This window comes from Callorhinchus milii, unplaced genomic scaffold (assembly GCF_018977255.1).
Source record: "Callorhinchus milii isolate IMCB2004 unplaced genomic scaffold, IMCB_Cmil_1.0 Scaffold2, whole genome shotgun sequence".
Lineage (NCBI taxonomy): Eukaryota > Metazoa > Chordata > Chondrichthyes > Chimaeriformes > Callorhinchidae > Callorhinchus > Callorhinchus milii.
The window spans coordinates 27386634-27397539 of NW_024704743.1; positions in this window are offsets into that span (position 1 = coordinate 27386634).

Genomic DNA, 10906 nt, shown 5'->3' on the forward strand with positions numbered 1-10906 from the left:
AATGCATTGGAGTGTCAAAGTAAACTATGAATTCCAATGGGTCTCCACTTTATATATCTGTTTAACTATGCAAATATTTAACATCAGAAAAAATATCAGAAGCAGTTCAAAAGCATGTCATTGTTTATTTGTGGTATTATAGATGATAATGTTAATTGTGCATTTTTCTAAGTAAAGAGAGATTGTGCGACAGTATTAATAATAAATGATGCCCTGGGATAATTTTGACAGCTTATTACTTCTGAAGTTAAAATAATTTTGAAAACAAATGGATTTAGTCAAGCATAGTTATCTTTGCAAATGTTCTGCACACATATGAGAACTCACCCATACATCACTTCTGAACTGAGCACTTCTGTAACAACATCTAGAGGGTATTGTCATGAAAAAATATGGTATTCAGGACCATTCATCAGCAATGGACTAACTGAGTGGATGTGTTATATGTATGTGTGTTTGTAGGTATAATAATCACAATTAAATCCAAAGGTATCTGTATCTCCAGTAATCCAGGCCTCTCCCATTTCAAAGTCAAAGAGTTCAAATTACATTTGTATGGTGCCTTTCATGTCGGAAGGACGCCCCAAGGCCTTGGAGAGTTAGAGATTTGGACCCGAGCTGGGTTTTGGGATCAGCAGGAGTGGAGGGCAGGGAGAGATTGTGGGATGGAGATGCAAAGGATGGAGAAAGAGAGGCAGAAAGCCCAACCACTGATGATGGAGCAGGCTTGCTGAGCAGAGGGAGAGGACAGGTCGATATGGAATTAAAAGGTCACAGAGGTAGGGAGGAGCAAGGCTATGGAGGGCTTTAAAAGTGAGCACGAAGATTTTGAACTCTAATCTCTGGCGGATGGGAAGCCAACGGAATAGGGTAACAATGATGGTGGGGGGTGCTAATAGGGTCATGGAGATTGGTGCGGGAGAGGACACACGCTGCAGACTTCTCAATGATCTGCAGCTTGGGGAGGGAAGAATAGGAAGGCGGACGAACAGGGACTCAGAGCAAAGAAAGCTACCAACTCTGCCACGCTGACACCTAAATCGCCCAACACCCTGTTTGCCTTGTTTATTGCTGCCTCTCAATGTTTTGATATGGTGAGTGATGAGTCAAATAATACCCCTATATTTCTTTCAGCTTCCCCCTTGGCAAGTTCTATCCCTTCCATGCAGTATGTGTTTTCTATCTTTACCTCCTTTCAAACAGTAACTTGCTTTTATCTGTATTGAACTTCATTTGTCACTCATCAGTCCATATGCGTACCCTATAGGCTTTCTTTGTAAGTATATTCTGTGAAGCGATTTGAGACATCGCGAAGACGTGACAAAGTGCTTCATCAAATGCAAGGACTATTATTATTATTTCAAATGTAAGGATTATTATTATAATATCAAATGCAAGGATTAGTATTATTATATCAAATGCAAGGATTATTTATTATTATTTATATTTTTTATTAGTTGTAGTATTATTAATAGTATTATTATTAGACCTTTACCACCTCTTCCGATTCCACAGTTCCTTCAATATGATGTGATCTGCAAATGTAATTACTTTACATTGCATATGTGAATCCAGATGATATAATTACCTAGAAATACATAAAACATATGTGGAGTCCTGTAGCTCAGTGGTTAGAGCATTCGCTTTGCAAGTGAGAGACCTGAGTTCAATTCCAGGCAGGGCGAAACCTTGTGCAAGTTTCCTTACTCCACACGCCTAATAATAATCCCTCCAAAAAAACCAAAAACAATAATAAATTGGTCATTTTCAATCTACGACAGTTTGTGGGACATTGCTGTGCGCAATTGGCTGCCGCGTTCGCCCACAAATATGCAGTCAATTCACTTTACAGTGTGTTCTGTGAAGCGCTTTGGGACGTCCTCCCGACCTGAAAAGCGCTATATCAAATGCAAGGATTATTATTATTATTATAACATTACAACTTGGAGAGGGGCCATTCAGCCCAATGAGTCCATGCTGTTATTTGCAGTGATTTCTCAGATACACTTCTCAATTTTCTCCCTAGTTCCACCATCCAAAAGGTCCAGCTCATCCTAAACTCCATCAACTGCATCTTCACTTCTAGTAAACTCTACACAGCCATCACTCCAAACCTCAGCAGACTCCACTGTCTCAAAGAACAATTTTCAAGTTCCTCATCCTCGCATATAAATTCCTTCAAGTCTTAGTATTTCCTTATCTTTGTGACAATAATAACTTGAATTTATATAGCACTCCTCATGCAGAGTAGCGTCCCGGAGCTCTTGACAGTAGCAGAGCAGTACACAGATCCTGGGGTAAGGGAGAAGCGACTGTAGGCATGGTTGAAGAGGATGGTCTTCAGGTGCAATCTGAAGATGGGGAAGGAAGGCAGAGATATAGAGGAAGAGTGTTCCAGAGTTTTGGAGCGTAGTTTTGGGGTATGACCTACTCACACCCCACTCCTCTGCCTGCTCACTTCTCTCAGTTTGCACAGGGCTGCTGCACATCCCAACCCCTCCACCCCTCTATAGATGGCCATGCCTTCAGACACTTGTAACCTCTGGAACCCGCTGCCTGAATCCTTCTATCTCACTCCCTCTTTATCTGTAAATCCCTGACAACAATAAGTTGCATTTTTATTCTACATTTGCGCCCGATAGATATGGCATGGATGTGGAGGATGAAGCACAGTTGAGGGTCGAACAGGACACCGAGTGCATCCAAGATGAATGATACTGTCAGCACCCGAGGTACGGAGGCATTGACGGGAGTGAAGAAGGAGGGCCTCGACCACAAAGTGAACAAACAATTGTATTTGGGGGATTATTGCCCAGGATATCAGCAAAAACACCCTTCTCTTTTTTGAGCAGTGCTATGGGATCTTTAATGACAATGACGCTTGTCCATTCTCCATACTATTCTTTACTGCTTACAGAGGTTTAATTTATCCAACCTCAAAACAATGATCAATCTCAGAATAACCTTAAAAACAAGATGGATTTTCAAGAGTCAACACTGAGTTCTTTCTGTGGGTTCCAATAATTTATCATTTTCATTCTGTGGTTATCTTTAAAAAGAGATGGGCCAATGTATTTACTCTCAGTTAAACAAAAATTAAGACGAATCTAAAGACTGTTTAAAATGCGAAGATATTTGAAAAGATTATTTTCTTTCAGATGCACTTTATGTATATTTGGGCAGGATTTATTAAGCTCAGATGAATATTATGAGGTGAAGATGTGTACGAGGTACACTAAATCCATGCTTTTTTAGGTGACTGTTTGGTCCCAAGACATCAAAGGCAGTGATCATGCCCGACTGGTTTCAGAGGAGGAAAGAAATGGACACAAATTAAAACAAAGTCATTGCATCTCTGACATATATTGCTGTTTAGTTAGATAACTGAAAAGAGCATATTGCTCTGTTTTCCTCCAGGAAAACAAAAAAGTCAGCAGTAATACAAATAAAGTCAGCTATTTGCAATCAGAAAATTTTAATAACAAATTTGCCTTCTAGTTTCCTGATTTAGCATTAGAGTGGACAAATGTATCTGGGCAAAACTTGCAAGTATTGAAGCACTTTTTATTTAGCTAATCAGTTCATCCAATTATTAACGGTGGTGTGATTGAACATAAATTAACTTTATGTAACTGCTATTCACAAATTTGTTGCGAATCACTGACATGTGGTAATGTAAACCTTACTGAATATGTTAACTAACTGTCTTGGCTAACAATCCTCTAGATTATTTTGTCATTCTGAGCCTTCATTTATGACGTCCTTCATCTCCAGAACTACCTCTCTTTATCCTTCCATCTCGCATCCGGTTCTGTCTTTGAATCCAAATTACAAAGTTTCAACCACACCTATAGACATCTTTGCTTTCTGCCCTCCTCCACTTTATCGCTTGTTAAGCATCCAACCCATCATTGTGAAGAACTCTGAGATGTTATCCTATTTGAAGGGTATGATGTAAATGTAAGTTGATGTTGATGCTGTTTGTGATACTTATCATATGCCTCTGATCAGAAGCTTGTGGGTTCAAGCCTAATATTGGGACTTTGAACTCACAGTCCAGGCTTACACTCCATTGCAGTGCTGGGAGTGTGTTACATTGTTGGATGAGATGTCAAACTGAGGTCCTGTCTGCTTGTTCAGGGGGAAATCGAAATTGTTTCGTCCACAAATATACAGTCAATTCACTTTACAGTCTATTCGGTGAAACCCTTTGAGATGTCGAGAAGACGTGAAAAGCGCTATATCAAATGTAAGGATTATTATTATTATTATAAGATCTCAACCCATTATTCAAAAAAAGAAAGGAGTTTCTCCTGATGTCCTGCTCAACAATCCTGCACATAAGATTGATCAGTCACTTCATAGTGGTTTGTGAATTATTGTATGAAAATTGGCTGCCACTTTCACGTACAAATACACAGTCACTACAATTCACAGTAAACTATTGTGAAATTATTTAAACATCCTCCTGATGTGATAAGTTCTACACCAAATGCAAGAATTATTATATTATCAAGTCATTTGTCTTGAAAAGTGACATTAGTCTTTAGGTCTTTTCATTATGAACAACTGGAAGCCTTTAGACAAGTTCAGGGAGGTTTTAGTTACTTATGCCTCCGATTACTATAGGATGCTTAAAATCAGCAGGCATTCTGCACTCTGAATTGCTCAGTGTTCCACTTCATATACAAGCTGAATTCCAAACAGTCCTTCACAGTGGGGGCATGTCCACAGAATATAATACAATCTCCATGGGAATGACAAATACTAGTGTAGTGAGACTGATTTGGTTCCCTGCAGCCTGAATCATTAAAGATCTGCCAGCTTTACTCAGGGTGTTTTCCAGCAAAATAACTCAATCAGAGTATTGCAGACATTTGGGCTAACTCATTGATTTTTTCAGTGCTAAATGTCTTCGGCTGAAATGAGATCTTGTAATGACTTAGGGCAGTTGGGCTATTTCCAGACAATAGCATCACATTGTATGTTAACTTCCTTCAATGAAGACCATAGCCCTACGTGGGCAGAGTCATGTTTCAGTTTTGGTAATCTGTATGCGCTGAGTTACATCAAACATTTATTTCCTTTTTCATACTTCTCGCAGTGGTATTTAAATTTGCATCTTCTGATAGTTTTAACAGTTTCACTTTACATGATGGAGTGAGCTCAAATAAATCAGCATGTTAGCATGGTAAAGGACAATGATTGTAGTGAGAAATTATCCTCTAAGTTAAAGAGCTAAATAAATCTCAACGTTCTTTGACTCATAGAAAGGTGGGGGAAAGCAACTTGTGATGTGATAAATACCACTAGCGGTAATTACCACAACACAAAATGCCTTTTTCTAAGGATCTTCCTCATTCTCAACATGCAGCATTTATCCCAAACTATTTTTACCTCAATTTAATTTGACTGAAATCATTGTTATATTGTGCTCTCAAAGCTAGAAACGGCAGTGAAGAGTCTACAGAATCAATTCCATTGCTTCATGACAGATTGATAAAGAAGGCACAGATGCATGTGAGATCTCTCTATGTGAAGCAAAGAGAAATAACAAAATGCATCACCCAAGAGAAGGGTTTATCATTAGAAATCAAGATTTGTATATATTTGTTTATTGGATAAAGATTTGAATCCCTGCCTTTCTATTCGTTTTAAATTCAAAATTGAAACATAAACAAAATCACAATCTTGCTTCACCTAGTAGCCTAACAAAAGATTAAGTTAAAATAATAATACTTACATTTGATACAGGGCCTTATCACGTCTTTGAGACGTCTCAAAGCGCTTCACAGAATACACAGTAAAATGAATTGACTGTATATTTTGTGGGCAAAACGTGGCAGGCAATTGCACACAGCAATGTCCCACAAACAGTCATGGATTGAAGTGACCAATTTATTATCATTAGTTTTTTGAAGGAATTATTACCCTTGGAAAATCCACCAATAAACTGACAACGAGGTTCCTACTTACTGCTAGATAAACAGAGGCGTATAGAGTAAGGAAACTTGCCCAACATTTTGCTCTGCCAAGAATAGAACCCAGGTTTCTCATTTCCGAAGCAAGTGCTCTAATTACTGACCTACAGGACTCAAATAGAAATCAATGCTAGTGGCTTGGAGCCGAACAAAAGATTCATTGGTCACATTAAACATAAAGTTGCTGCCTTAATGGCCTGGAAGCAGAAACCATTCTCCTGAAGTGAGGAGACATTTAATCCCATAGGTTTTGAAAGGTCTCAATAAGGTCCCTTTTTCTGTCCTTGTAACACTTTTCGCATCACATACTGCATCCTCTACCCTCAAAATTTGGTTTGTTAATTTTTCATCATCGCAAAATTCTACAATGCAAGCCTACTTTTAACTTTGCTGTCATATGTATTGCATACCTGTAAATAACAATAACACAGGCAATGTTGGGGGTATATATGTGTTGCAGCTGTTGAACGAACAGTAGAATGCCATCCTCATATCAGTCTGCTAGCTTATGAATGCCCATGAGTAGCAATTTTTAAAGAAGAAAGAACTTGTTTTAAAGCATAAGAACATGAGTGAGTATGGAACAAAAAGCGCTATTTGGCCCATTAATCCCATTTATTTCACAGGACACATACAATTTGTTCTGTCACAGAACCAATCCATATCACCTACAAAGGAAGTGTCATGTAATTTTCTTCCTACCCCCTTAAAACGAAGTTGAGCAGAACAACCTCCAGAATTTCTCTACACCCTGCACGTCCCACATTATTCATCCATGACAATGCCATGGTCCCACAAATTCATGGGTGATTATTTTCTGCACAAAGTTCAATCATCTCTGGGATAAAGTTTGCAGCACTTCATAACGTTTTCCTGGTGTTAAATGGGACTTTACCATTGTGCTTGGACCTGACACCTCCTCCACACCGTGCTGCCCGGCAAAATCCCAGGACAATGGTATAGTCCTTTTTTTCCCAAGTACATTTTAAAGACAAAATTAGTCTTTGTCAATGCAAAAGAGGAAGACAGCTTCCTCTACTTACACAGGAAAGAAAATCTGTCTCAAAAATAGATTTGAGCATAATGGAAAGGTGCTGGTCAGGACTAAGCAGAGGGGTCGAGCTGCAACAGCTAAGTAACTAATTAAAACCTGTCCTTAATTAAGAAACTGTCAGATATGTGTGATTAGTGAACAACAGGAACATATCACAACTTGCTGTAGACTTAAACCCTCTAGTGGGTTTATCCTCAATACCATCCCTGGCCAAATACACACCAACTATCTGTTTCCAGAACACTCTCCCTCTACACCTCATCCATTTATTTACTTTAATAAATTTATTTATTTAATTATTTAATTATTTAATAAATAATGTATTTATTATTATTTATCTGTCTTTCAATCCTACCTAAAACATACCTCTTGGACTGTGGTCTTGTCTCCTTCTCTCTCCTCTCCTACTTTGTTATATTTCAACTAATAATGTGTAGAACACTCTTTTATTTCAGCTCACCAGGCAGGGCGAAACCTTGGGCAAGTTTCCTTACTCCACACGCCTAATAATAATCCTTCCAAAAAGCAAAACGATAATAAATCGGTCATTTTCAATCCACGACTGTTTGTGGGACACTGCTGTGCGCAATTGGCTGCCGTGTTTCGCCCACAAATATACAGTCAATTCACTTTACAGCATATTCTGTGAAGCGCTTTGAGATATCTGGAAGACGTGAGAAGCGCTATATCAAATGCAACGATTATTATTAGTTATTATAGTTACAAAATCAGTCTCACCAAAAACCCTCCACTCAGTACTTCCTGGTTTTCTATCTCCTGATCCTGTTTTATTGGTTCTCGTCAATTGGTCCTTATTTATTAATTAGTATCCAGCATACTTCTCCCTTACTGATCTGGTCGAACACTGTCTCCTCTGGACACTACAGCACTTTCTGAAGCTAGCCTATATGAAGGGCACTATATAAATAGTAATAATAATCCTTGCATTAGTGTTTTCAATTAAGGAGGATATCTGAAGCCTTGTTGTTTTAAAGAATTCATTAACTCACCATGACAACTATTTGTGGGACACTGCTGTGCGCAATTGGCTGGCACATTTTGCCCACAAACACACGGTCAATTCACTTTACAGTGTATCCTGTGAAGTGCTTGGAGACATCTCAATGACGTGATAAGGCGCTAAATCAAATGCAAGGATTATTACTATTGCTAAGTAGTTATAGTAGTTATATTACTAGTACTAGTTGTGTGTTTCCAGCCCATCACTCTGAAAGGAAACATTCTTCCAATCTCAGTTCTTGCTTGAGATTTATTTAATTGCACACTTTATCTTTTATTTTTGTTCTCATAATCTGAATCAGATAACCTGCTTGGATTCTTTATTTCCTACAATATTTTTGAAGAAAATAATGCTGAGGTACAGACTCCAGATCTGAAATTTCCCTTTCACGGAACTTCAAGACTATTTATCTTAAAATTTAAGAATATACAGAATCTTGGAAAATTCTTTAATTCAATTTTCATTTCTGTTAGTTTGGCTCAAATTGAAGTATTCTCAGGTCTCAGTCAAAAGTTTGTAGATTCAAGTCCCACATCAGAAATTGAACTCACATTAACTAAACTGAGATTCCAGTGCAGTACATTGTCGGAGGTGCTGTCCTTTGGATGACATGCTAAATCGAGGTCCCGTCTGCATGTTAAGTGGACGTTAAAGATACCTTGGCACTACTCGAAAAAAGAATTGAGTTTCTCCGATCTCCCAAATAAAAAATAACAATTCATTTACTGGCTGTTTGTGGGATATTGCTGTGCACAATTGGGCTGGCGTGTTTGCCTACCAATACACAGTCACTCCACTTCACAGAAGATCTTGTGCTGTGCTTTGAGACACCCACTGATGTGAAAGGTGCTATACCATATGAAAGGGTTGTTGTTGTTATTATTAATTGAAAGACAAATTATTTTTAAGACCTCAGGAAAACTGGCTTCCAAATTTAGCCCGGGTTTAAGAATTTTCCACAATTCTGTGCAATCCTCACTTTAAAGCCAAAATTGTCTTTCAGTCTAACACTAGTTGGAATTTTGGACCTTACATTCATAAAGAGGCAAATGATGATTTAAGATCAACCGTGTTATCGAATCGAAAATTCACTTTAAAAAAATCAAATTAATTGGCTACTCACTTCAACGTTGTTTGTGGATGTTTCTGATCCAAACTAGCTTCGCTAGGTTCGCCATATAACAATATTCGCTGAAATTTTAACTCTTACCTTTTTGCAAAGGACTTTGAGATTTATTTTATGTGAAAACTGTTCTATCGATGTGCACTGTTTCAAATGGTTTTGAATCACAATTGGATGATTCCTGCAGCATGTTTAGCCGAGTTGATACTACTTTACATTGACAAAGATATTTTCAGAGACGCATTAAAAATTTCACTATCATTTTCTTCTCCATCTTCTCAGTGCACATCCCTTTATCATGTACACATTCTGTTTTTTTGTTCAATGTGCATAACTTTACATATCTCTAGACTAAACTCCATCTGCTTTTCCTCGTCTTGCTCACCTAATTACTCCACATCCCTTTGAATGCTATACATTTCCTTAATGTTCATCATCTGGTTACTTAGCTTGGTGCTGTCAGTGCATTTGGCAACCATTTTATCAACAAGAAGTTCTCAAAATAAGTCAACAGTGACTCTTAACATATTGTTTAAAGCCTCTACAAGTTATTCTTGGCAATCGCTGGAGATGATTCCAGTTGCAAACTTTTTTTTAAACAGTCATAATAGTTAGGAATAACAATAATAGCAATAGTTTGTTAGTAATAGTCTGAAGGTAATATTTTCTTGTGATATCATTTTCTTATTTGTAGTTTCCACAGCCAATATCGCTCCACTGTCTATGTCAGTCCTTCTGGCAAATCTATACATTGTAGCAGGAAAGCATGATCCTCCCTCAGCTGGCTGTCTGTTTCATGTCCCCCAGACTATTTGCCCCACCATCGGAAGGTGGGCTTTTAATCATTCTGCCCTCACTCTCTGGAAATCCATCCCAGAATCCCTCTGACTCACTCCCACCCTCCCCTCATTCAAGGCTCATCTCGAAACCTCAATCTGACTGCACCTTGATCATCTTTCATGTCCACACCCAGCTCGAATCCCACATCAAACTCATGTGCCCATTCAGCATTGTTAAGCACTTTGAGACATCCTCCCAACATGAAATGATATAGATGAAAATTATACTCTACTATATGGTAGATGATCAATTAATGTAAATAGAAACATTAACATTAGACAGTGTGGTCATGCACAAAACTGAGCCATTTTAGAAGCTTGGGTAAGTGCACAGATCATTTTAAGTCATCTTTTAACACGTGCTGTTACTGGGTTTTGTTGAAGAGCTTCATTGTTACTGAAATAACGTCTGGATCTCTCTGCTTCATCCATCACATTGAATTCACTGAAGAAAATAAGTTTAGGAGTTTCAAACTGCTAGTAACTTACTGGATACCTTTTTCACCAAAAGGTATCCAGTAAGTTTCTAGCAGTTTGAAATCCCTATTAAATAGGTGAAATGGCAGAGTGGACCCGGTTATTGATGGAATGACTTTCATGCAATGAATGAAGTGGAAGAAAATGAAATAAGCATTATCAGTGACAGCAAAACAATGGGTGAATAGCAATTTAAAAGAATGCTTACACGATTCCTACAGGTATTAATGCTTTTTCCTTTTCTTTTTAAGACACATGATTTACTCTATTAACCATCTAAATGGGTTTTGAGTCCAGAATCAATTACAAATTAATGCATGTGCTTGCAGATTTTCTGCTTACTATATCAGTTCTATAGCAACTGACAAATTAACCCTATCAACACAAATTGACCTAAATTATCACCAAACA